Source organism: Mauremys reevesii, linkage group 10 (genome assembly GCF_016161935.1).
Source record: "Mauremys reevesii isolate NIE-2019 linkage group 10, ASM1616193v1, whole genome shotgun sequence".
Classification (NCBI taxonomy): Eukaryota; Metazoa; Chordata; order Testudines; family Geoemydidae; genus Mauremys; species Mauremys reevesii.
The window spans coordinates 43,387,069-43,414,857 of NC_052632.1; the positions used below are offsets into that span (position 1 = coordinate 43,387,069).

At 44.2% G+C, this 27,789-nt stretch overlaps 1 long non-coding RNA gene across 3 annotated transcripts; it reads right to left on the minus strand.

Annotated features, from left to right (window-relative positions):
* Positions 1-7,886: 7,886 nt before the first annotated feature.
* LOC120372926 lies at positions 7,887-27,318 on the minus strand. Of its 3 annotated transcripts, none has more exons than XR_005585277.1 (5): positions 27,171-27,318; positions 25,855-25,935; positions 24,104-24,234; positions 19,860-20,046; positions 7,887-8,220 (listed from the first exon to the last, which is right to left on the minus strand). It is a non-coding gene; the product is annotated as an uncharacterized LOC120372926 (long non-coding RNA). The 3 variants fall into 3 exon arrangements; XR_005585276.1 differs by having other exon boundaries at positions 19,825-20,046; XR_005585275.1 differs by having other exon boundaries at positions 19,674-20,046.
* Between the last annotated feature and the right edge of the window lie 471 nt (positions 27,319-27,789).

A 27,789-nucleotide genomic window follows, 5' to 3' on the forward strand; every position in this document is an offset into this window, starting at 1 on the left:
TAGCCTTAACATAGATGGTAATGACTTTCAGTCCCTCTCTCCCTGGCTGAGTCCAGACCAGAGACTCAGATTATGCCTACACCACAACTGGAGGTGAGATTGTAGCATGTGTAGACGTGACTGGGCTAAATGTAGTGAAGTTGTGGCAGCATGAGCCCTGGTAGTGTGAGCAAGAAGTATAAGTACATACCCAGGGCTCCAGCTGAGTTTCTACAGCCCATCGTGAAGCCAGCACCACTGCATCTTCATGGCTATATTTAGCTGCTCTAGCTAGATTAATGCAACCTTAGTTGCAGTCAAATGCAATGTATACATACCCTTAGAGGTAAAGAGTTCTATATTTCATTGCTCCTCTCCAGAGCCAGGATTTCTGTGGGGAACTGTACCTTTAAGAGGCTCTGGCAAGAACCAGATGGTTATGTTGTGCAGAGTCTTGTGTTAAGCAGACCTCTGTCAGACTCTTTGGCTCTGAGTGGTTGCTGACCATTACGTATCCATTGGTTGTTTGTTTGTTTGTTGGGGGGGATTTTTTTTGTTTTGGTGGCTATATGGTGGTGGCAGGATTCATGGCCATCTACTATTAATCGCCTGCCTCTTGGCATAGGTAGGAAGCTTTGCTTTGTGACTCTATGCAGAATGGGCATGGAGAGTCATGGAGGTATGGGCAAGACATGTCAGTGCATGTTGATCAGTATGTTGTAAGCACAGCTCTATACATGTAACTCCTAAAAGCATGTGTCTAACCCATCTTTATGCAGTCTCCTGAATAAAACTGATCCAGGAAACTCCTTTTCAGACTGTCAGCGAAATGTGTTCATCTCTCCTCTGAACGTGTGCCAGATTGTAAATGCTTCAGGCCAGGGACCGTGTCTTTTTGCAATGTCTGCAAAGTGCTGTGTATGGTACTGCATGGTGTTTATAACAACTGTAGAAGTAATGTGAGTTGCTGTGTTCCTATAGACTAGAAATGACTGGATGTGGGCGAAACTGATACATTGTTGCAATTAATGTTATAGCCAGCATTAGTGATTGATTAGCTTGGCAATATAGTTGTTCAGATCAGGTTGAGGATCAATAGTGTGATATGCCAACTTTTTAACATGGTTAGACAGCTGTCTAGATCTCCTTGGCATCTATGTTCCATGTTTAATTAGAGGTAACTGGTGTGGTATTCTTATGCACCCATAGGCCCACAAAGAGTTGGTGTAGGATTTTTATATATAGGTAAGTATTAAGGTGTTTGGTGCATGATTGTCAAATAAAACACAAATGAAATCTTTCTATATTTTTGAAAGGACTAAGATGCTGAAAGAATGGGATGGGATGGAATTCCACATAAAACTCTTATCAGGAATAGGAGATATTGGGCCACAGCCCAGTCTGACCCCAATGTAAATCTGTAGCAACTACACTAATGCAACCTCAGAATAACTTTGTTGATTTCAGTGTAACTATTTCTGGTAGGCCAGATTCTGATCTCATTGTACACAATGCACTTATGTTTTTTGGTGCATGGAGATACTGCACTAAGGTTTGTGAATAACAATGTTCTTACATGTACCTAATACCATACTTAAATCTTACACCAACAGCTATGCAAGTATGCTTAGGAAACACACTGCTCTTTGTTTGGTTTCCTTAAGAATTTATTTGAAGCAATTCCATAAAGTGAAAAGGACTCTGTCGAGGGTAATAGACACGTTCATTCTGGGCTGTGAGCCAAGCAAATCTCTCATGAGCTAAGCACAGTCCTGCTTGATCAGTACCAATCCTCCAATAAACACCCAGATGGTGCAGGAAATAGTGTAGAAAGAGGAAGGGATGATTCGGTGCTGAGGTCACTAGTTGGAGACTTGGGTTCAATTCCCTGTTCTGCCACAGACTTCCTGTATGACCTGGAGCAAGTCACTTAGCCTCTCTCTGCCCTGTAAAAATGGGGACCATAGCACTGCCCTACTTTAAAGGGGTGCTGTGAGGAGAAACATTAAAGATTGAAAAGTGCTTTCAGCCTACTGCTGAAAAACACTATGTAAAAGAACTAGGTATTACTATTGGTAGTTTAGTAGGTCATTAATTCTCTTCCCTCTGCAGGGTATTTGCATGGTGCTAGTGGGCCTGTGCAGGTGGAAGTGCAGTTTCTCACCTGGGACATAAAGGAGAGGTCCTTTCATCCAGTTGTGCTGGTATTGGACTAACAAAGGTGCTGAAGGTCAGGATTAAGGTGCACTGGCCAAACTGAAGTAAAAGATCTAGGACTGGAATAGAGGAGCACTGCAGGTTAGGATTGTAACTCAGTGACAGAACTGCCCAAGCTGTGCCTAGCTCTCGCCCACCCCTCACTTGAGCACTCCCATCCACTGAAAACACATCAGTATGTATATATATCCAAGGACACCTGTGCATGTGAGATGTCTGAGTTCAGTGCACACAGAGGAGGCCCATTGGAAGCAGCAGGACTTTTCCAGGGACAGCATTTCCCTGAACTCACTCAGCACCACAGAGCTGTAAAGCTCATTGAGATCAATGCACAAATGCCATCAGTGTCTCAGTTAATTCTCCCTTTAAAAAGAATGAGTGAGAGAGGAGGGAATGGGTGCGGGGAGAGAAACAACCAATGCAGGGTGGTAAGGATGCTAATTGGAGCAAGGAGAGTTTTCCACTGAAGTTCTGCCTAGTGGAAAAGTCATCTATAAAAAGAGCTCTAGTGCCTTGTCTTGTAACATGAAGCTAGCAGAGTTGAAATCTCTATCATGTAGATCGGTCTCTTCCAGCGTCTCTTCCCATGGTTGTTCCCTCCTCCCCTCTTCTCTTGAGCCCATCTCCCTGCTAGGAGCAAATGTGCTGCTTTTTATTAGGTGTGACTTTGGAGGTGAAGTGGAGGGCCAGTGCGATACAGACTCCACCACCAGGCCCTGCTCCTTCTGCTAAGTTACACCACAAAGGTTTGTCCTGATGGTTTTTCCATCACTCCCCAAACTGGTTTCTCTCTCTCCTCCCTCTGCGCACCAACCCCTCAGTTCTTTCTTTCCTCTTGCAGCAGCTATTGACCAACTCAGTTATCTGGGGCTTGAGCAGCCCCCCACCTTAACCCTGAATCACTGACAAGACTGATTCGTCTGCTCAGCACATCAGTGTGAGAGTGCATGCAAAGATGTACCTCGGCTGACTTAATTGTTTGTATCTGTGACCCCAATGTCTTTGTAAATAAAATGGTTTAATCTCAAGGGGCTTGCTTGACGAACAGAGTCGAATAAATAAATCAATATGTAAATAAATCCGTGAGAGGAAAGATGAACTAGGACTTTGCAAAACTGTGATAAAGCATCTTAGGAGACTCACTGTTGCTATATTTCTCACCTAGGCTGACTAAGGGGACAGTAATGCCCTGGGCTGTGGGCAAGGGAAGGAGAGAGAGCACGAGCTATGACTGAAATTCCCTTCTGGATTGATTTGACAAATATTTTTGACTTAAATATATTCCGTGGCTGATCTAATTGCTAGTTCAGTCTCAGGCTTTGACTTATTAATTTTTTCCCCCATTGCCTTCTTGTTTCTGCTAACTGCTTCGTTCCTGCATTTCAAACAGCCTCATGGTAGGCAGCAGGCACAGCCCATCGGATCTTTTATCAGCCCCAAATAATAACAATAATCACCCTTATTCAGCCCTTTTCAAGTGCCTGAGCGAAACAGAGTGAGGACCTCAGGCTCTGGGACATGGGGAGTTTCACCTGCATAAGGGCATCAGGGTTTGTCAAAGTGCAAAAATTTTCAGGACCAGTCCAGTCGCTTGTTCTAGGGCAGGAGTTAGGCCAGCTCTGCCCAAATGAGGGGCCATGTTGGTGAATTGCAGGCTAGCAACCAGAGTAAGTACCCAGAGCCCCCATTGGGCTTGTATTCAGGAGGCTGCTGTACGGGCTTCAGCACCTTAATGTCTAAACTACAATTGTTATCCATGGTAGCTAGACTAAAGCTATCCTTGCTACAATCATCCCTTTGCTTTGCAATGTAGACATATTTGACATAGCACAAAATGGAACAGAGTGGCACACCCTGTCGTCTTTAATGCTCGGCCCCCGGGCTGGAGACCTGGCCACTTGGATGGAGATAGGGTACTGCACCTGAGACCCTGTCGTGTCCCTGAGTGGTGCTTGCATGTCTCCAGATTAGATCCTCACAACCTGTTTCTAGGGAAAATGGCTCTGATTTTCCATGGCTTTGCCCCTTGTGTCATCATTCACACCTGTGCAATGCAGGGGTAAAACCTGCTATTCTGATCTGGTAGCATTTTACTCCTGCTGCTGGCTGTAACTGGCAATACAAGATGCAAAGCAAGGGAGCATCAGGCCCAATGTTCAACCCACAAGTTGCACTTTGGCCTGCCATGTTCCAGGCCATCCAGCCCTGGTCTGATGAAAGGGACCTTAGCAGCCTGTCAGAAACCTCGAGAATGTCAGTGTTTTCTGTGCTGGCCACATGAAAAGGAGAGGAGGGTAAACCATCCCTTGCATTGTCTCATGCGATTACTCCAGCTCTTAATTCCGACCCTTGTTTTGCAACATGCCATATGGAATTTTATCACCTTCAACAATGAAATCTGTCACCTTGAAGCTGCTTTATTGTAATCTGGGGACTTTAGCCCCGTCCGCTGTAACCCTGCTCTGGGCTGCTTCCATACAGTGCTGCATTCCGCACTGCGCCATCACCAGCCTCTATTGATTAGCTCTTTACTGACACCAGCAGTGGTAGCTTGAGGGGCCACATTTTAACTCTCCTCACAGGAATCGGATGGTTAATTGATCTTGCTCCCTTCTCTTTTTGCTTTTCTTCTGTTGTGTGTGCAACCAAATTCGCAAATTCTGTAGACTTGTTTTTTCCTGCTCTGGGGAATTAAAAAAAAAAATAAACCAAAAAGGCAGAAACTGCAATATATACAGTTTAGAATATTTTCAAACCTGATTTTGTTTAATTAAATGTAGGTTTTTAACTACCCAACCCTTGTTAGATAGGTTATGAAAATACCTGCATGTTTCTTTGAATCAGCTTAAGTGTTAGATCTTATCTGTGGTAACCAAGCTAATAAACCTGTGAGTGATTCTTCTTCAGCAGATGTAGCAACTGTCCTCGCAGCTCTTGAAGTGTCATGTTTTGTGATTTCCCTTGTTTATCTGCCGATGTGATATACTGAGATCAGAATGCTTTTCTTTGCTGGTTTTTGTTGCTTTTATTGTAGATGCTGCTTCCTCCTCCTCTCTCCCCCCGCCCCCGCACTATTAACTAATGAGAGCAGTTAGGGCTAATATGGGGGGGGGTTCCAATTGAAATAATAGTTTGAAAAAATAAATATGGGCTGGTTGAAAATTTTCTGTTGAAGCTGGCTTTCAACTGAATTTGGTTTTTCAACTAAATGGGTTTTGTTTCTTTGTTGGCTTTATGGAAAGAGTTTGCTTACTGAAGAAAATTTTCACTTTTCATCTAGACTCCTCTCACCCCCAAACTAAAAATATTGTGGCTGAACTTTTTGGCTTTTGTTTTTTGACAAAAAGTTCAATTTCCACATAAGATTACAACAATCTTTTTTCATGTTCATTGAAATATTCCACATGGGAAATAAATTCCAACCAGTTCTTTATATACACACATGCATACACCTGAGCCTGGCATCTCAGGTTTTAATTTGCAACATTTCATAATAATCCTTCAGAAACTTGAAACAGAAATGTTTCCTTAACAAAACTGCATCTTTTTTTCTTGTATTCACTGTGGATTGCTTATGAAAGTTGAACTATGCATGTTGGTTTGGTATTACAGGATTACTCACCTCATTTTAGCTCGATGGCACTGATTTTTTTTATAAAGTTGAAATATTTATTTAAAAAATATGTGTAAAGAATGACAGCAACATTACAGAAATGAGGAAAAGCAGGAAGTCAGGTTTTCTGTCATTTGCAGTGTTGTTGTAGCCATGTTGGTCCCAGACCTGAAGAAGAGCTCTGTGAAGCTTGAAAACTTGTCTCTTCTTCCCCCAACAGAAGTTGGTCCAGTAAAAGATATGATTTCACTCACCTTCTCTCTCTCATGTTTTCTTCTTGGCATTTCTAGGCATCTATTTTCTAGCTTTTAGGCACCAACCCAGATATTAAGATTGCAATTAATACTGGAGTTTATTTAATGTGTGCAGATCTGATATCCTTCCCACCATACACTGTCCCACCAGTAACCTTAGCTCTAGGCTGGAGGATTAAGTTTCCTTTCCCTGCTGGCTCCAACCCAAAGCCTCCCTTATTGCAATCAGTTAAGCCCACTGAGATTTTGAGGAAGTGGTGCTGGACTCTTGGGCCCACATTCTAAGCTGTTGTCTTCAGCAAAGCTCAGGAAGGTGGCGGGAGTAAAGGTGAATCACCATTCCCCTCTGAATTCTGTGACTAGCTGGAAACTGATCCTGCCTCCTATGGCTCCAAGAGGTTGTCTAGGCAGCTGGGAATAGTCAGAAGACAGAGATGCTCCAGCCAGGTTTTCAGACCCCCACCATGCCACCCAAGAATACCCCTTACACATGGGAAATTGGCAGAAAGCCCCTTATGCTGTTTTCCCCAATGCTAACTTTCAGTATCTGCTATTTTAGCCTTGGGTTCCCACAGAGCTCTGCGGATGCACCTCAATGCTGACTTGCTACAGTCACAGATATTCCAGCTCTGGGCCTCTCCTGAACAGAGACCCCCTGCTAACATATCTCATTGGCTCATCCCAAAATCTCCACAATGAAAAACTTCTCCTCAGGCACATGCGAATGAGGTTTGCAACGCAAAAAATAATCCTTCAGCTAATGAAAACTGCACATAATTTTTGCTGCAGGTAGGACAGGAAAAAATACTTTGTTCCACCAACAGCCTCTTCCAAGACATCTGCTGGAAATATACTCTCTGTATGTTACTTGTTAGGTGGCTCATTCTTTTGATTCCTTTTGCCTTGCAAGTCTTACTTTGGTGCGTGGAGTAGGATTTTCTGACTGCCCATCAGATCCATCCTCCCCAAAGCTTCTGTTTTTTCCAGCTTGTTAAACCTTTAATACACTTTTTTTAAAATAACACTGATGAGCTGTGCTTTTGGAGTCTGCCTGTATGAGGGATTTGTGATTGGTGTCCACCAGGTATGAGACCACTAACCTCATTTCATTTCTGACTAGCCATTAGGATAAGGGCTTTACATCCCACTCCCTTCTTGGTCACATCCATGTGAAAGAGGAAGGAAAGCAGATGGAATCAATCCAAGAGATGTCATTCTGATCTCCAATATTCCCCTCACCAGAGTACTAAAATTGTGACACCATTCCCATCCCAAGTCATGGATGGGCCTGTGTTGAGAGGACACTGTCGATATACTCTTTGGATATACTCTTTGATAGTTTGTTTGGTTGGGGTTTTTTTTGTTACCTTCTATTTCCAGTTACCTGCAGTAGCCCCATGGATCTCTGAAAACACAGGGCTGGATCCTCAGCTGATATAAATCTCATGGCTCTGTTGACTTCATGTGAATTTACAACAGATGAGAGTGGGCCCCAACATGTCTTTTCTAACCCGTTTTTCCCCCTTTCCACTTAGCAAACATCAATTCCCCTTTGTCTCACCTATTGATTTATTTCCAACAATGCTGAAATTGACACAGCCCTTTTGGTTTACTTTCTTATTTTTGCATCAGTGTGATGCCAGTACAGCTACTAAACAGCCAGCGGGGGAGCAGGTGTGCATGAGCACCATCTGTATTTTGGTAGGACCCATAAAATTGAGACGTCTTACAAGACAATGACTTGACAACAGAATTATTTATTGAGAATTCATCAAAAAAGTATCATCTGGGTAAATTAGAATCCAGATAATGCCACGCGCCAAACTATGACACTATTCAGTTAGTCAAGTGTCATTTCCCCTTTAATACAGTCAATTATTTTTCCTTAGGGAAAAGATTTTGAAAGGCCACGTGTTTATGTGGGGTGGGATGGATTTGTATGCTGCTTCACTTTTTTTATGCTGTTAAAGAAGTTCTGAAAAGTAGGTTTTGTTATTTCTTATATAAATTCCCCTTCCTTTCACCTTTGAATTATCAGGAATAGAGAGCTTGGCCTCCCCTGATTTGGCTGGAGAACTCCTTGAAGGACCAGACCTTTGAAGTGGGAGCTCAGGTGTCTTTGTTCTTCCTGGGTGTTCTCTTCTCCTTTTCTGGGGTCTGAAAAACAAAACAGTTGCCTTTGTAATGGGAGAGTCCAACTGTGCCAACAAAAAAAATCAACTGGGTCTACTGCTCATTCCCACTGCTGCTCTAATGCAGGGCAGGCAGGTGGTGGAGGGGGAGCACCCCCCCACCACCCATGTAGAGCCTCCTGCTCATTCCTTCTGCTGCTGTCACAAAAAGGCAGACACATGGGGAAGGGAGGGTCCCATCTTGCATGCACTCCTGCTTATTCCCTCTGTTGCAGGGCCAGGCAGGAGTGCAGGTGGGGGTTGGGGGTTTCATCTTACAGGCCTCCTGCTCATTCCTTTGCCTCTGATTCACAGCTAGGCAGAGAGAGTTGTGCCAACTGCCAGGGCCTATTTTCCCTGCTGCTCAGACACTGGGGCAGGTGGGTGGGCTGTGGGTCTCATCACAGACACACTGCTGGCCAGAAAGGGCCCTTTGAGGTTAACCCTGAATGTCTGGGTGTCCAGTGTTGTGAATGGGGCTAACAGGCCACTATTAGATGTGGATGCCCTTGGCTTCCAGGCTGCAGTGCCCCTTCTTCTGGCAGGAACTGTCTGCTCCCAGGGTATGCGAGAGAGACACTTGGAGCATTTGTAAAGAGATTTTTGTTCAGAAATTCCTACGTGTTTTTGCTGACCTAAGCACGCTGTAACTTTTCCAAATGCTTCTGACATTTCTCACAGAGCGATCCATTAATGTCACAGACAAGGATTCTGCTGACTTCAGTTTGGCTCCCATGTTCCCTCAGACAGACTCTTTCTTTATGGGGGAATGCCTCAAGCCAAAAAAAAAAAAAAGAAAAAACAGTCCCTGAGCTAACTGAAAGCAGGCCCAAAGGGAAGAGCTTTCCAGTCGCGCTGCCTCTTGCTGGCTGGCTTCTGTTCTGGGCTTGGGGGTGTGCCAAACTTCAGTGCCTCTGTGCTTTTGATTCCTGTTTATGCCCAGCAACATGATTGTCTATAATTATATATAATCTCTCCCTTGTTTACTCTTCTCTATCCAGGTCTGAACACGGCTTGTCGGCAGCTCCCTGCTAACACTGTCAAGACTCCAGATCCAAAATGTTTCCTGGAGTCCTCAATCTTCTCTTTCAAAAGTAACAGCAAAGTTTGATTCCCCTCCCCCTGTCCACCTCCACCAACCACATACTCTCACTCCCTTACGCCTCTCCACTCCCCGGCAAATGGACTATTCATACATAATGTGGAAACACATTGTTCACCTTGCCTGCAAATTAACCTAAAGTGTGATTCGAAAGGAAACAAATTTGTTGTGTTTAGTTACAGGACCAAAAGTGTGAGGCTGTTGCTGGTGTTTTCTCTGGCTTTTTCCCTTTTGCTGAACCAGCAACCATCTAACCAGTATCAGGCCGGAACTGGCACAACTAGTTATCTGTGTGGATAGGATTTGTTTACACTGGTAACAGGCCATAAATCACTTGTAACCATCATCAAAGTTTATTGCTAAAGTTAATGCAATTTACCCCAATTGCTAAATATGCTCCCAGGAAAAATCTGGTAGTGGCGGGCACTGTGTCACGGAGCCCAGACTCACACTCAACTATCCATGAACGTGAATATGATGTAAAAGCGTACATGGATGCCATGGACGCATATAGACCAGTGTCAAAAAGAAACCACTCCAGCTACAAAAAGCATCCTTAACAGACACACAACTTCAAGATGTTCTAAGTTACATTAGGCCCAAGTATCTAAAAAAGACTAAGGAAGTGACAAAAAGCTACTTTGCGGCATGTGGACAATTAGGTCAAATAGACTCATGGTTAAAAGCTATTACATTGTAATTCCAAACAAAATGAGAAGAGAAATCCTAAACCTCATCCATAAAGGACATCAAGGATTAACTAAATGCCATGAATGGGCCAACCAGTCAATGTAATAGCCAGGCATCAGCAAGGACATACTTTATTTTTTTTATCTGCATGTGAACATTGCAGTACTAACAGACCAACACAACAGAAAGAACCTTTCATAACACCACCTTTACCAGACAGACTTTGGAAGAGACTAGCTGCAGATTTATGCAAATTCAAAGGACATCATCACCTGGTTGTAGTGGACTATTTTTTCCAGGTATATAGAAATAATGTACTTGAAAGGTATAACACTTTGGATTGTTATTGAGGAACTGAAGTGCACTTTTGCTCACTTTTGGTATTCCACAACAACTAGTGAAAGACAACAGACCACAACTCCAGATGAAATATGACTTTGATCATGTTACTAGCTGCCCACATTACCCACAAGCAAATGGAGAGGCTGAGAGAGCTGTACAGACAGTCAAGAAAATCCTATAGCAGGAAGATCCACATTCCTTGCTCTTCTAAATTACAGATCAACACCAATAGCAGCTACTGGATACAGTCCAACTCAAAGATGACTCGAATTCTTTTCCAAAGGTGGAACAGTAGTTATCCCCAAAGTGGTCAGGCATGAAGAGAGTAGCCAAATTGGATAAAAGGGCTAAAAGACCTTATGAACACTTTTACAACAGATGTCACTCAATAAAAGAACTGCCAGGACTAGAACCTGATGAGGCTGTTCTTGTCAAATTAGATGGAGAAAAGGGATGGACAACTCCAGCTGTTATAAAGAAAAAATAATTCAGTGCCCAAATTATATGTGATTAAGACCAACGCTGGAGAGTCCAACAGAAACCTTCGACATCTACAGTTTGCTCCTCAGAGAGAACAATCAACGGAGCAGCTGGCAGACGCAGAACAAGAAGAAGACTCAAGGATTCTGGATGAACCTCAGCCAGTCATTGCAACTAATGGACAGCCAGATGACCAAGTTGTTATGCATTTGGGTTGTTAGAAAACCAGAATGATTCAGAGACATTAACAGACTGATCTGCACTGAACTACAAAGACAGTGATAGTTTAAATATTGCAAATGGTAGGAATGTAGAACTTAGATGGGGAGATGTAATGGAATTCTGAACTGTCCAGCTACTATGTGGAGCTGTGTAAAATACCTTATTTAAACTAACCTCAGCCACTTCTGGCAAAGCGTTAGAAGATCTTATAATGATGAACACATATGGTGTGTATAAGCAAACTTTGTGACCAGTCCATGTCTGGTACAGAAGAACATGACAATGGGACCATGAGTTAACTGATGCAGAGGATCTTGAACTAAATCAATTTCAACACACAGATGTGGGAAAAGAAGAGAGAGTCTCATCTATCCAATTTAGCTGTGTGGAGCCTTAAAATGCAGAGATTAGGGGAAAGTGCTGTAGTTTGAGGAGAAACAGAATCTTTGTTTCTTTCAGTTCAGTTTGATTCTAAATGCTCTGAAGCTCATAAAAATGTAGAAAAAAACACTGTACTTGGAAACGATTGTGACACTAAAATCCATCATCTGCTTTCTTAGTGCCCCCCCCCCGTTTTTTATTTTAGAGATATTTGAATGAAAACAGTTTGTGTCTTTTTCTCCTTACTGCTCACTCTCTACCTGAAATTCTCATCTTTTATTTGCAGTTACCAAAGTAACTACAAGCAGTGTCCTGAACAGAGGATTCTAATAAACAGCAGGAGCAGATGAATTCCTCTGAAGCAAAGATCTGGCTCTCGCACAAGCACAGAGCAACTTTCTTTGTTTTCTGGGAGATGGCAGTGGCTCTTGAAAAGTAAATGATTGGGAGAAAAAAAATCAACTAGTATGTTTTTGGCACAGTCAGCTATTTCCAGCAAATACTGTTCATGTTAAAACTTGTAGAAAACTGAAGTAGTGTAGAAAGTGGGTGGTATGTTTCTACCAACCTTCTCTACACTGCATTTTTCTTTCAATTTCCCCCTGGTGCACCTCTATCAACACTCTCACTGTCATTATCACTAACGCAAAAAGGCTGTTAGTGCTCGCTACCATTTTAAACCACCAACTTTCTAGGCCTTCCTGAGCAGGATTAGACAGTGGTTAAAAATACTGGCAGCACATCCATGCTATCCCTACTACCAGTGCTATTACTGGTCGAGCTGCCCCAACAACCTCCATGATGGGAAATACGAAGAAACATTCTAGTGCAGACACAGCCTTTGAGAAACCGCTCTTGGTATAGAGCATTCTTATTATTTACACAGTGCCCCAAAATGTGCTAGGCACACAAGATATGCAAATTGGACCTAGTTTCTGGGGGCTCTCCAAGTGTTTGCATGAGCAGCATCCCTATTGTGAGGAGGTATTGCTATGGAGAGCTACTCAAACTGTTTGATGAAAGTTTTTCTGTTATAAAATGCCATTACATGGTGTAACAGGGTGCACTCACCTCACACTGGATGGGGAAGGGTTAATTCCTCACTGTGGGCTGAGGAAGTGATGCCCCCACCTCCCCACTGGGCATGCTCGAGGTGTAGCACCAGTATAAAAGAGAGCAGCCCAACTCAGTCTAGACTAGCTGCCAGAGAGAAAGGATGCATGCTGCAGATTCTAGCTCAGGAGCTGCAGAAGTCCCAGACTGTGGGAGCCGGAGACACCAAGACTCAGGCAGACACCCAGGTACCTGAGGATGCTACTCAGAGGTTGGAGCCTCCAGGATCAGCACAACCTGAGGAGACCAGAGACCCCAAATATGTCTAGACGAGGACTGCAGGAGTCATGATAGGAAGTAGCCCAGGGAGGGATGAGCCATTGTCCCTACAGCAGTCAGTGTGTTTTGGGCGGATCCTCTCTAAGTGGCAAGCCCATTCACTGCTACTAGAGCCCAGGGCTGAGACCCGGTGAAGCAGGAAGGACCTGGGTCCCTCTACCCTGGCTTCTGCCCCACAGGAGGCGGCCCAATCTTATCAACTCTGTCCACTAAACCTAACCACTCTATGGACCAGAGCAAACCTATTGACTCTGGCCGCTAGGTCTCACTGCCCTGTGGGTCAGAGTATTGTTATTATTGACTCTGGCCGCTAAGCCTCATTGTCCTGGGAGTCAGGGTATTACTAGGTATTCTGGCCACTAGGCCTTACAGCCCAGGGACTCAGATGACTCCTATAGATTCTGATTCCTAGGCCACACAGCCCTACAGCAAAGAGCCAGTTGCTGGACTTAAACCATTTGACCTCACTGCCTAGAGGCTGAAGGTGGCTTGACAGATGGATTGCACTGGATGAGGACCTCCCACCCCATCACACATGGAAACACTGGTTTCAACAACAACTTTGTCAGGAAGGTTTTTCTGGAGAGAGAGATTCAGAGCCAACTAAGAACATAAGAACATAAGAACGGCCGTACCGGGTCAGACCAAAGGTCCATCTAGTCCAGTATCTGTCTACTGACAGTGGCCAATGCCAGGTGCCCCAGAGGGAGTGAACCTAACAGGCAATGATCAAGTGATCTCTCTCCTGCCATCCATCTCCATCCTCTGACAAACAGAGGCTAGGGACACCATTCCTTACCCATCCGGGCTAATAGCCATTTATGGACTTAACCACCATGAATTTATCTAGTTCTCTTTTAAACGCTGTTATAGTCCTAGCCTTCACAACCTCCTCAGGTAAGGAGTTCCACAAGTTGACTGTGCGCTGCGTGAAGAAGAACTTCCTTTTATTTGTTTTAAGCCTGCTGCCTATTAATTTCATTTGATGACCCCTAGTTCTTGTATTATGGGACTAAGTAAATAACTTTTCCTTATCCACTTTCTCAACATCACTCATGATTTTATATACCTCTATCATATCCTCCCTTAGTCTCCTCTTTTCCTAGCCTCTTTAATCTTTCCTCATATGGGACCCTCTCCAAACCCCTAATCATTTTAGTTGCCCTTTTCTGAACCTTTTCTAGTGCCAGTATATCTTTTTTGAGGTGAGGAGCCCACATCTGTACACAGTATTCAAGATGGGGGTGTACCATGGATTTATATAAGGGCAATGATATATTATCAGTCTTATTCTCTATCCCCTTTTTAATGATTCCTAACATCCTGTTTGCTTTTTTGACTGCCTCTGCACACTGCATGGACATCTTCAGAGAACTGTCCACGATGACTCCAAGATCTTTTTCCTGACTCGTTATAGCTAAATTAGCCCCCATCATATTGTATGTATAGTTGGGGTTATTTTTTCCAATGTGCATTACTTTACATTTATCCACATTAAATTTCATTTGCCATTTTGTTGCCCAATCACTTAGTTTTGTGAGATCTTTTTGAAGGTCTTCAGTCTGCTTTGGTCTTAACTATCTTGAGCAGTTTAGTATCATATGCAAACTTTGCCACCTCACTGTTTACCCCTTTCTCCAGATCATTTATGAATAAATTGAATAGGACTGGTCCTAGAACTAACCCTTGGGGAACACCACTAGTTACCCCTCTCCATTCTGAGAATTTACCATTAATTCCTACCCTTTGTTCCCTGTCTTTTAACCAGTTCTCAATCCATGAAAGGACCTTCCCTTTTATCCCATGACAGCTTAATTTATGTAACAGCCTTTGGTGAGGGACCTTGTCAAAGGCTTTCTGGAAATCTAAGTATACTATGTCCACTGGATCCCCCTTGTCCACATGTTTGTTGACCCCTTCGAAGAACTCTAATAGATTAGTAAGACACGATTTCCCTTTACAGAAACCATGTTGATTATTGCTCAACAGTTTATGTTTTAATATGTGTCTGACAATTTTATTCTTAACTATTTTTTCAACTAATTTGTCCGGTACTGATGTTAGACTTACCAGTCTGTAATTGACGGGATCACCTCTAGAGCCCTTTTTAAATATTGGCGTTACATTAGCTAACTTCCAGTCATTGGGTACCGAAGCCGATTTAAAGGACAGGTTACAAATCTTAGTTAATAATTCCGCAACTTCACATTTGAGTTCTTTCAGAACTCTTGGGTGAATGCCATCGGGTCCCAGTGACTTGTTAATGTTGAGTTTATCAATTAATTCCAAAACCACCTCTAGTGACACTTCAATCTGTGACAGTTCCTCAGATATGTCACCTACAAAAGCCAGCTCAGGTATGGGAATCTCCCTAACATCCTCAGCCGTGAAGACTGAAGCAAAGAATCCATTTAGTTTCTCTGCAATGACTTTATCGTCTTTAAGCGCTCCTTTTGTATCTCGATCATCAAGGGGCCCCACTGGTTGTTTAGCAGGCTTCCTGCTTCTGATGTACTTAAAAAATATTTTGTTATTACCTTTGGAGTTTTTGGCTAGTCGTTCTTCAAACTCCTCTTTGGCTTTTCTAATTATACTCTTGCACTTAATTTGGCAGTGTTTGTGCTCCTTTCTATTTGCCTCACTAGGATTTGACTTCCACTTTTTAAAGGAAGTCTTTTTATCTCTCACTGCTTCTTTTACATGGTTGTTAAGCCACGGTGGCTCTTTTTTAGTTCTTTTACTGTGTTTCTTAATTTGGGGTATACATTGAAGTTGGGCCTCTTTTATGGTGTCTTTAAAAAGCGCCCATGCAGCTTGCAGAGATTTCACTTTAGTCACTGTACCTTTTAACTTCTGTTTAACTAACCCCCTCATTTTTGCATAGTTCCCCCTTTAGAAATTAAATGCCACAGTGTTGAGCTGTTGAAATGTTCTTCCCACCACAGGGATGTTGAATGCTATTGTATTATGGTCACTATTTCCAAGCGGTCCTGCTATAGTTACCTCTTGGACAAGCTCTTGCACTCCACTCAGGATTAAATCTAGAGTTGCCTCTCCCCTTGTGGGTTCCCGTACCAGCTGCTCCATGAAGCAGTCATTTAAAGTATCGAGAAATTTTATCTCTGCATTTCGTCCTGAAGTGAAATGTTCCCAGTCAATATGGGGATAATTGAAATCCCCCACTATTATTGGGTTCTTAATTTTGATAGCCTCTCTAATTTCCCTTAGCATTTCATCATCACTATTACTCTCCTGGTCAGGTGGTCGATAATAGATCCCTAATGTTATATTTTTATTAGAGCATGACATTTCTATCCATAGAGATTCTATGGAACATGTGGATTCGCTTAAGATTTTTACTTCATTTGAATCTACATTTTCTTTCACATATAGTGCCACTCCTCTTCCCACTCCCACCCCCGCACGACCAGTTCTGTCCTTCCGATATATTTTGTACCCCGGAATGATTGTGTCCCATTGATTGCTCTCAGTCCACCAGGTTTCTGTGATGCCTATTATATCAATATCCTCCTTTATCACAAGGCACTCTAGTTCACCCATCTTATTATTTAGACTTCTAGCATTTGTGTACAAGCACTTCAAAAACTTGTCACTGTTTATTTGTCTGCCCTTTTCTGGTGTGTCAGATTCTTTTTTATGTGACTGTTTATCATCTGATCTGGCCCTTAAATTATCCTCTTCCGTCCTCTGCTCCTGACTATAACCTGGAGATTCTCTATCATTAGACTCTCCCCTAAGAGAAGTCTGTGTCCAATCCAGATGCTCCTCTGCAGCAGTCGGCTTTCCCCCCATCTCCTAGTTTAAAAACTGCTCTACAACCTTTTTAATGTTTAGTGCCAGCAGTCTGGTTCCACTTTGGTTTAGGTGGAGCCCATCTCTCCTGTATAGGCTCCCCCCATCCCAAAAGTTTCCCCAGTTCCTAATGAACGTAAACCCCTCCTCTCTACACCATCGTCTCATCCACGCATTGAGACTCTGAAGCTCTGCCTGCCTACCTGGCCCTGCGCGTGGAACTGGGAGCATTTCTGAGAATGCCACCAGAGAGGTCCTGGATTTCAGTCTCTTCCTTAGCAGCCTAAAGGGTAGTAGCATCTCTCTTACCCTTCCCTTCTCTTATTTTTTCATCCCAGATCAACCAGTGACTTGAACCAAGGTTTCCCACAGCAGTGTCCTAAACACTAGGCCAGCGTTTCTCAAATGTGTCCACCAAGGGATTTTTCTGCAGCCACAACAGCCTCTTGGGTGGATATTGGGGAGGGGGGTGCAGGGGGGCAGCAGCCCCTCCTTGCAGCATCCAGCTGTTGCTCCTGGCTGCCTTGTTGTCTCCTGGTACCACCAGCAGGGGATCAGCAGCCTGCACCACACAGCCTCCTGGGGGCTCTGGGCAGCACCTCTACAGACACATGGGGCCAGTGTGTGCGCACTCAGCGGACTTTGGGCTTCAGCCTGGGGCGGCAGGGCTCGGGTTTGGAAAAATTTTCAGAGTGGCCACCAGCAAGGGTTGGTGGCCACACTCTGAAGCTACCAAAAAAATTGTTCTGAGAACCCCTGCACTAGACTATAGAGAGTCAGTCTAGCTGTTTCTCATATTTTGTGGTCTCCATTTTGTTCCACATGGAAATGAAACCAAATTTTGAAACCTCAAAATGTTTCATGGAATGGAATTGTTTGCCTGCCAGTTGTAGTTCTATGCCTATGAAATCCAGTTCCACCCTGACCCCAAAATTAAATCTCTAGCTGTGTACATGTATGATCCTAGTAATGTGAGTATGTGGGTAGCTACATAGCACAGTTACTTATGCATTTCAAACACTCTCTACTACCTCTTGCATTCTGTACAGCATCCAACATCCAAACACTACTGAAAAGAGGTGAAACATGGTAAGTCTCAAATCTCTTGTGAACTACCAAAGGACATCCTGAGATGTGACTCCACTGAGTGGCAAGACCATGTGATAGAGCCTAAATGGTAGAACATGTCGCCACTGTGTACATACCCATAAAGACAATACAGTGAGTATTTTACTTTTCTTTGGATTCATGAATGAATTTCATGAAATAAAGCTAAGTTAAAAGAACTGAGGCCTAACTGTAATGTATGTAAGTTCCCTTCTGAATCAGGGCCTCAGTGATCAACTTTGAGCCCTGAATCATAGAACTATAGAATTGTAGGACTGGAAGGGACTTCGAAAGGTAATCTAGTCCAGTTCCCTGTACTCAAGGCAGGACTACATAATAACTAAACCATTCCTGACAGGTGTTTGTCTAACCTGCTCTTAAAAACCTCCAGTGACAGAGATTCCACAACCTCCCTAGGCAATTTGTTCCAGGCAATCCTTAACTACTCTGATAGGAAGTTTTTTCTGATGTCCAACCTAAACCTCCTTTGCTGCAATTTAAGCCCATTATTTCTTGTCCTATCCTCAGAAGTTAATGAGAACAATTTTTCTCCCTCCTCCTTATAACAACATTTTATGTACTTGAAAACAGTTATGTCCCCCCTTGATTGTCTCTTCTTCAGACTAAATAAACCCATTTTTTTTTCAATTTTCCCTCATAGGTCATGTTTTCTAGACCTTTAATCATTTTTGTTGCTCTTCTCTGGACTTTCTCCAGTTTGTCCACATCCTTCCTGAAATGTGGCACCCAGAACTGGACACAATACTCCAGTTGAGGCCTAATCAGTGCAGAGTAGAGCAGAAGAATTATTTCTTGTGTCTTGCTTACAACACTCCTGCTAATACATCCCAGAGTGATGTTTGCATTTTTTTTCTTTTTGCAACAGTGTTACACTGACTCATATTTAGCTTGTGATCCACTATGACCCCAGTTCCCTTTTGCAGTACTCCTTCCTAGGCAGTCATTTCCCATTTTGTATGTGTGCAACTGATTGTTCCTTCCTTAATGAAGTACTTTGCATTTGTCCTTATTCAATTTCATCCTCTCAACTTCAGACGATTTCTCTGATTTGTCCATATCATTTTGAATTTTAATCCTATCCTCCAAAGCACCCGCAACCCCTCCCAGCTTCTTAGCATCCACAAACCTTTAAAATGTACTCTCTATGCGGGACCCACTCAATATGCCTTCCAGCTTGACTGTGAACCACTGATAACTATTCTCTGGCAACAGTTTTCCAATCAGTTGTGCACCTACCTTATAGCAGCTCCATCTAGGCTATATTTCTCTAGTTTGTTTATGAGAAGGTCATGCGAGACAGTATCAAAACTCTTACTAAAGTCAACATATACCACATCTAACATTTCCCCCCATCTACAAGGCTTGTCATTCCATGTTAAAAGGTAAGAGTCCTTCAAAGCCCTGCTTTGTTCATAAGTCCATTCAGGTATCTTATGGAAGTGGAGCCCTGCTTTCATTCTACACTCCCATTCACCTTCTGTATAGAGAGAAGCAGGACCCCTGACAACTCCTGCCTTGCTCCATCAAGAGTCTAGATCAGTGTTTCTCAAGGACCAGTCCGTGGACTGGCAGCAGTCCCTAAGATCTCCCTGACACAGTTTAGGAAGGCAGTAGAATTTGGGGAGCTGGGGGCAAAACCAGGCAGAATCTGCCAGGATCCAGTTGTCATCCAGAGTCTGGTACCCAGACTCGGTGTCATGGAAATGAAGTTCCCCAGGGGAGGACAAACTCCCTCCTTTCACTGACAAACACACTCATAGTAAATTGAAATGCTGCTTAGGAGCTTGACTGTACAAGCCATGTTCTCATAGTTATTTGGGCCTGTACATGCTGTTCCTTGAGCTGGGAGCTCTGCAGGGCTGACTGCTGACAGGTATGTTTCCATATACCTGTTTCAGGCCTGATCATCGCATGGGTGTATGGTGATGTTGACACATCCCTTCACCTGTGAACCTTCACCTGTCTGCACACACAGACCAGGTCTTCACTCATCGCAGACTCCTTTCCTTGCTACCCCACTGTAGTATAGGCAGTATTTACAGTTGTGATGTCCTTCTGCAAGGCAGACAGCTCACTCTGTAGTGATGCAGGTCCCTCAGTTGCTCAGTCCCTGGCCTTCCCTCGACTTCCATTGCAGAAGAGGTCTGTCAAGCCACCCCCGGTAGTGGAGTCTGTGGCGGTCCCTTTGCGCAAACTCAGGGAGGCCAGCTCTCCTTTCTGCCTGCTGGGTTCAGCTGCTGTTTGCTGATGGGTGGTCCCAACCTGAGGTAACATAAAGAGATTGGATTTTCAGAGAGCATTTTCTGAAAATCAGGCCTGTTTAAGGTGTTCTAAGTTGAGTACCCAAGACCCAGGCACACACAATCACTACTCAAGGCTGGAAATCTTGGCCTTATTTATTTTCTTCTGTCCCAGTAAATCATGCTCTCCCTGCGTCTTTCCTGAGCTGGGACTTACTTTTCTACTTATTCTCCCCCATTTGTCTGGGTTGTGCTCCCTTCCCTTCCCCCTGAATCAATTCCTTTATTCACTGTTATTATTTGTGTTGTAGCACTAGCAGCTCCTGGAGTCCAAGAAATCTCACCTTAAAGCTTTCCTTGTTGTGTTCGTTTATGATCGACTCTCCCACTGAAGCATTTTGTACAAGTGTGTGTATGAATTACACCATATGACAGCTCTGACACCCATTCAGCCCCCATTGCCCGTGTATTTCTTTGATAAGAAACATTTTTAAATCCATTGTGTGACTCTGTAATGGTTAAAGGGTGCTAGATTGGCAGCCTAAGAGACTGAAATTCTCTTTTAATACATAAGAGACAAAGCTAGCGTGATCTAGTGGTTAGAACCCTGGCCAAGGGTTCTGTTCTGAGCTCTGCTCTGACCTTGGGTAAATCTTTCCTCTCTTACCCCTTATCTGTTTGGTCTATTTTGATTGTGAGCTCTTCAGGAGAGAGACCGTCTCTCACTCTGAGGGTACAAAACCCAGCACAGTACAGCCCCAGTCTCAGCTGGGGTCTTTGGTGTTGCCATAATACAAGTAATAAAATGTACACGGAGACAGCAGGGCAAGCTTCCCACATGCATGGCCCTGAAATCTGGCTTAGAAGGAGCCTCTCAGTGAGTGAGGTGGGAACTGACTGTACTCCCATTCAGTCCTCTGTGTCTCTGTAACTCCACTGTCTTCATAGGGTTCTGGTCCCACAGTGGGGGGGGGGGGCATGTGAGCTTGTTGTAGAGCTGCTGCTCAGGGATGGGAACCCCTGGAACTCTAGCCTCCAAAATCATTCAGAATGCACTTTCTGCTTGACTATGTGCTAGCTGAGGGGTGCGTGGGAATTGGTGGCTTCAGCTGCAGGTGATGGACATCTCAAGTCCTTAAAGCCATGGCCTAGAGGAGGGAAGTGCCTAACTGCAGAGTCTGCAGCACTGAGGATTTAGAATCCCTAGTGCCGCCATTGCAAGATTCAAGCATGTTCAGCCTGGGAATTGCCACCCCTCTTTAGACTAGTATCTACAGCTGTCTAAGGCTGGCCTCTGGCAATTGGCCCCATGGCTGTAGCCAGAGAAGCTGCATGTGTCTTTGTGTCTACTGGGGGCCATTAAGCTAGGAGAAGATAAAGAAACTGGAGTTAACCTCAAGGAACAGAGGTCATCCATAGGAAAGGAATGTCAAGGGAAGCAGGGAAAGAGGAAGAGGTCAGGCTTGCAGGGGAGAATAGCGTCCAAGGTAGAGGGGACACAGGCATGGGGAGAAGTAGTGCTGACCAGGTAGTAGACTAGCATGTAGATGGGAGCAGAGGGAGAAAAAGCTGGTGACTTCAGGATCCCAGGAGTAAGTCCTCACTTTGGGGAAATGGTGTTTGCAAGTGACTTGCTCAAATAGCAGGATGGGTGCTGAGGGAGGCATTTGTCAGAACTGATCAGGTATCTGCTGGCTGTGGAACTTTATTGAGCTGAGACCAGAACCACATACAGTGACTGGTGACATAGGGTGGTACTGGAGATATGGCTGTAGAAGGTCTGAATGAGGAAGGAGCTAAATCTGTGGGAAGTTCTGGGGGTCTGTCAGGACTCGGCGGGGGGGTGGATGGGGTCGGGGCAGTCAGGGGACAGGGAGCAGGGGGTTCATGGGGAGTGAGGTCCCGGGGTGGTGGTTGGGGAGGGTTTCGGGGGGGCAGTCAGGGGACAAGGAGCAGGATGGGTCGGGGATTCTGAAGGGGGCAGGCAGGGGGCAGGAAGTGGGTGGGGGTCGGATAGGGGGCAGGGCCAGGCTGTTTGGGGAGGCACAGCCTTCCCTACCCTAAAGCTCATTCAGCAGTTTGAGGCTTGCAGACAGCTATTTAACACAAAGAGCCAAGCTGTTATCTTTTCCCTTAGGGCTACCATCCCTTTCACATCTCAAATGCCAAATTATAGTCTACATTTAATTTCAGTGCCATAGGGAGATTCATATCAGGGGAGGGTAGCTTCATTTAAAATTAGCCACTTTAGATTAACAGTGATAGAGCCAAGAGAGGCATAGGGGAGGGATCACATGAGAAGAGCAATATCCTACACCACCTACCTCCTTCCCAACCCTACCAAGGGAGACCCCCTCCCTTGCATTCCCCAAGGCTCCAGAGGGGTTAATTCAGTGGTTCTCAAACTTTTGTATCGGTGACCCCTTTCACATAGCAAACATCTGAGTGTGACCCCACCCTTATAAATTAAAAACACTTTTTATATATTTAACACTATTATAAATGCTGGAAGCAAAGCAGGGGTTGAGGTGGAGGCTGACAGCTTGCGACCCCCAGTAATAACCTCATGACCCCCAAGGGGTCCTGACCCCCAGTTTGAGACCCCCTGGGTTAATTTAATTTTAGCACCCTGTGTCCATTCACATGCATGTGCTATTTTGAGCATTTCAGTTTTCACAACATAGGCTCATCCCAGATTCTGGAACAAGCTCAAATGCTCAGTTCGTGGAGTATGTACATAAGCTATACTAAAGACAAACCCACAGTAACTGTCTCCAGTTTGTGAGGGACCCCATGGAGCCAGTCTCTAGGAAACAGATAAATTCATGGCGATTAAGTCCATTAGTGGCTATTAGTCAGGATAGGTAAGGAATGGTGTCCCCAGCCTCTGTTTGTCAGAGGGTGGAGATGGATGGCAGGAGAGAGATCACTTGATCATTACCTGTTAGGTTCACTCTCTCTGGGACACCTGGCATTGGCCACTGTTGGTAGACAGGATACTGGGTTGGATGGACCTTTGGTCTGACCCAGTATGACCATTCTTATGTTATGTTCTAACCTAAATGAACCCAAAGTTATGGAGACAGATATGAGTCAAGAAAGCCAGCAGAGTATCAGAAACCTGGAAAAACCTCTGACTGGATGGGCTCAGGCGTTCGGTCACAAGCTGAAAAGTTTTGGATTTTTTTTAAGCAGAATTTTCTAATTGTTTCTTTAAACAATCAAACACCGCAAGCAGCAAATATTTGGCCACACACTTCTGAAACCCCAAACCATGTTCAGGTTTTGGCAGACTAATTTCAGCTTTTCAATTAAAAAAACCATAATAAATTTTGAAGGCAAGCAGACATTATCCGTGATTTTTTCTGCTTTTTAAAAACTCCTAGTTTTTAAAATCCCAAAAAAGTTTTGACAGAAAATATTTGTCCAACCCTTTTAATGAGCTTTAGTGCCTTTTAGCACTAGCTGATGCTGAGAACCAGTGATACCTTGTAAAGGTGACTTGAAAAGACGTTTTCTTAAAACTGGGTTTATGCCGAGATGCGGAAGGTTTTTAAATGTTTATTTTTCCCAGGGCTGCCCGAGGGGAGGGGGGGCAAGTGGGGCAATTTGCCCTGGGCCCCACAGGGGTCCCCATGAGAATATATATTCTATAGTATTGCAACTTTTTTTTATGGAAGGGGCCCTTGAAATTGCTTTGCCCCAGGCCCCCTGAATCCTCTGGGCAGCCCTGGTTCTGCTCACTGTGGACACTGGTAAACCCACATGGGTGTAAAGCTCAATGAGAAAAGCAGGGGGCTGAGGGAACTGTGTATGGCAATGCATATAGTCATGTAGAGGTGTGTGATCAAAATGAAAAATGTCTCTGAGATTCAGTACCGGATATACTATGGCACAAATGGCACTGCCATACCAAGCCCACACTCGGAGCGCACAATGATGACATGGGGGCCCACAAAAGGTTAATCTGGCCCTGCATGCAATTCCCCCCAGAAAGCATATTCCACTCCACCTAAATCAGTCTTAGCCTGGTGCAGTTTGTCGGCAATGAAAAGAAATAAACGTCGTTTCCATCTCACCTGTTCATTGGCAGTTTCATTGCTCAAGTTTATATAATCCATTCCTCTGATTCCCTGGTCATTCCCTGCTCCATCCCAGCTTTTCTGTTCTTCCCTGGTTTGATACAGCATCTTGCTGGTCCTGCTTCACACTAAGAGAAAGGGTATTAGATGGATTCCCCATAGAATATACACTGAATGGAGAGAAGTGGCTGGTTTCCCTGCAATAATTTATCTGATTAAAAAATAACCTCCTACTCCTCCCCATATCCTACACCCACTCCAAAAAAAAAAAATCCTTGGCATCCAGGGTAGTATTTTGAACTATTATTCAAATTGTTGGAAAGGGGATTTAGATGGAAAAATACAGTCAAAAGGTAGTTCTCTAAGGAAATATCATTAGCTCAGAAATTTGGAACATGGGTTGTTATATGAAGAAGTGCAGAAAGAATAAATAATTCTGAATCTAGTACCTGTGTGAGCTCTAGCTCTGCCATAACCTTGATTTTTTTATACAAAATATATAACAAGTGATTACACAGTAACTCAATAGTAAAGCAAGATTTTCCTGCTAACACAGTCAGCATCACTCTGTCTCTGCTAAACTCACCTAACACAGCCCAACTGAAACCAAAATTCCACTTCATAAAATACATGGCTGCCACCTGTACAGGTTCTGTTCCTTCCTGATCAGTATTAGCCTCAATTAGCTGTTTCCTTCCCTTTTAAAAACTTCCATTATTTTACTCGGATAGGTAGCTGTAAGTCACCTCCCTCCACATAATAGCAACATAACCTAGGTGATCTGTACTATACATTTCATGCCCCTCTGCAGTTAGCTGTCCCTCTTTGTTTTGAGGGAAGGATGTATGTATTCTATGTTTCATACTGCCACCACAGCAGGCAGTGATTTATAACAGCAGCTACCATATTAATGTCAAGGGCAGAATTGCTACAGACATTCAAGCTGCAAGAGAACATGAAAATTGGTTAGTGGCTGTAGCATAGTCCACATATTGAGGGCTGTTAGCTACCATCCATTCCTCTGTGCCAAAGTGGACCAGCACTGTACGATGGCTTCTGAGCCAGTGGGTGAAATGGTAACAGGGCAGCTCTAAACTTGAGGTTTTGAACCTGACAGTAATCTCAGCCCGCTCACCAGAGCTCAGGTTTCTGACAGGATCCCTGGTCAGCTGAAACCTCTCTCCTCTCCTTTGTGGGGATTTTCACTGCCACAAGGCTTCATTTTTTCCAGATGTTTTACCTAATAAATCAGAGGGGCTCATCAGAGGACTTGAATCCAAAAGCTGTTACTATGACTCCTTCAGCACAGACTGGAATGGAAAGAAGCAGTGTGGACATTTTCTACAACTCTGTTCACATCATGATAGTGAAAATGGTCATTCTAGACTTGAATTCCAATGCCCGGTCTGTGGCTATCAAATCTCACACCAATTCAATCACCTGGATAACCTTGTTGTACTGATGCCATGTTCCTGTAACCAGTTTTTGTTTAAAGTGGTCCTACTAATTCAGTCTAAGGTTGTGTGGGCACAGAAAATGTATTTGGTTAACCCAGGGATAGGGTGACCAGACAGCAAATGTGAAAAATTGGGACGGGGTGGGGGTAATAGGAGCCTATATAAGAAAAAGCCCCAAATATCGGGACTGTCCCTATAAAATTGGGACATCTGGTCACCCTACCCAGGGAGGGCCTAATCCTGAGAGGTGATGAGCTCAAGCAACTGCCAACTGAAGTCAAGGGAACTTACTTTGTGTCAGGCCCCAGCTCTTTCATCAGGTCACTTTCCCACTACATTTTCGCTCTCAATGCCAATGGAAGCTTTTTCTCACTGAAAGATTCCATAGGTTAGTTCATAGTTAAATGTTGGAAGGTGGATAAGGTTGTATAGTTGCAAAAGTGTGATGGTGGTTAATAATTATTATTTTTATTGTTACTGGTTTATTCTTTTATCAACAACTTATTTAGAAGGGATTCTCAAATAATAAACCCGTACTTTATGCAGTAAATATTTATCACATAATTTTCTCTTGCCACTGTATTCTTACTGCTAAGTTGGTTGTCTGGTACTGTGAGAGTAGGAGAACTCTGTTACATGTGTGTTTTTAATTGCTTGTAGCTGAGCGTACTTGCTTTTGGGTAAGTGTCCACTGAATGTTGTGGAGAATGTTTGTGTGCAGCTAATGTGTATACCAGGGTCCTTAAAAGTAACCTGAAGGAAGGATGGCCCACTGGTTAGGGCACTAGCATAGGCGTTAGAAGATCTGGGTTTAATTCCTTGCTCTGCTATAGACTTCCTGTGTGACCTTGGGCAAGTCACACACACCTGAATGTACAAAAATAGGCACCTAAGTCCTAGTTTCAGGACCACTGCCATGCACAAAACTCCTGCTGGAGGTACCTAAACTCACTCCTCACCTACTTTTTTTGCAATAGTGGGTCCCTCAGCACCTATATTTCTGCCTTTGAGTGTGTGCGCTGCTGCCTCCCCCTAGGTGCCCAGTTGTCTATCTCCTGCCTAAGACCAAGAGCAAGTCACAAACCAGGGGAAGATAGATGTTCAGCTGCCTAAATCACATGTGGGGCCCAATCTGGTAGGCGCTCTCTGAGTATGCCTACTGGATCAAGCACCTCAGGTGTGTTCATCCAAAGCAGCTGCGGGCAGAAAGGAGGCTTACCTCCCTCATCACTTTTAGGCCAGTGGTTAGGGTACTTGCCTAGGATGTGGGAGACCCCTGGTTCAAGTCCCCCTCCTCCTGAGGGGAGGAAGGGATTTGAACAGGGATCTGCCATCTGTTAGGTGCATACTCTAACCATTGGGCTAATCTGACGTAGAGGGATTGCCTCAATCGCTCCCACTGCTGATGCACTGTGAATAACCAGGGGTGAGAGGGAGTGGATCCTGGGTAAGAGCTCTCATTGCCAGGCTACAGAATCATTCTCCTGTTTGTTTGCTCTCTCTGGTCCAGTGACTCCAAGTAGTTATCCATAATGGAACAGGTTCAACAGCAGAAACTGGGGAGCCTAACATCAGAATACCCCCCACCCCAGTGGTTAGGCACTCACCTAAGAGGTTCTAGATCCTTGTTCCACTCCCTTCACACCCTCAGGTAGAAGAGGGACTTGAAATGTGGTCCCCACATCCCAGTATAAAAATTACAAGGGAAGTCCTCTTCCTCCTCTAGCTTCTCACTAAAACACTGTAGGTGCCTAACTCCAGACAAGGGCTCACAGGTGTGCTTCACTAGCCAAGAGAGGCACCTAGAGGGGTGAGGGTTAGCATGCAACCCAGTGGTTGGCGTCTCCCATTGGATAGTTTAGATGCCTCCCTGCCTAAAGTGCTGGCTTTTGTGAAGGGCAGTCCAAGAGCCTGTTTCTCCCCCCTCGTTGTATAGGAGCTTCGGTGCCTAACCCAGCTTTGTGCATTACAGTGATTCTCTAGGCCCCTAAAAGTTAGGGACTGTGATGCGCGGTATCGCAACACCTGACTCCTGTTAGTGCATCCAGGCCCTAGTCTCTCTGCCTCAGTATAATGCGGATAATGGTATGCCTCTACCTCACAAGGGTGTTGTGAAGGGATTGTGAAGCACCGGCACCCCTTAAGCCATATAGGTATCTATTTATTCTATAATTAGACCATACTCTGAATGCCCCAAGCAGCAGGAAAGAAGGGTGCTCAGCACAG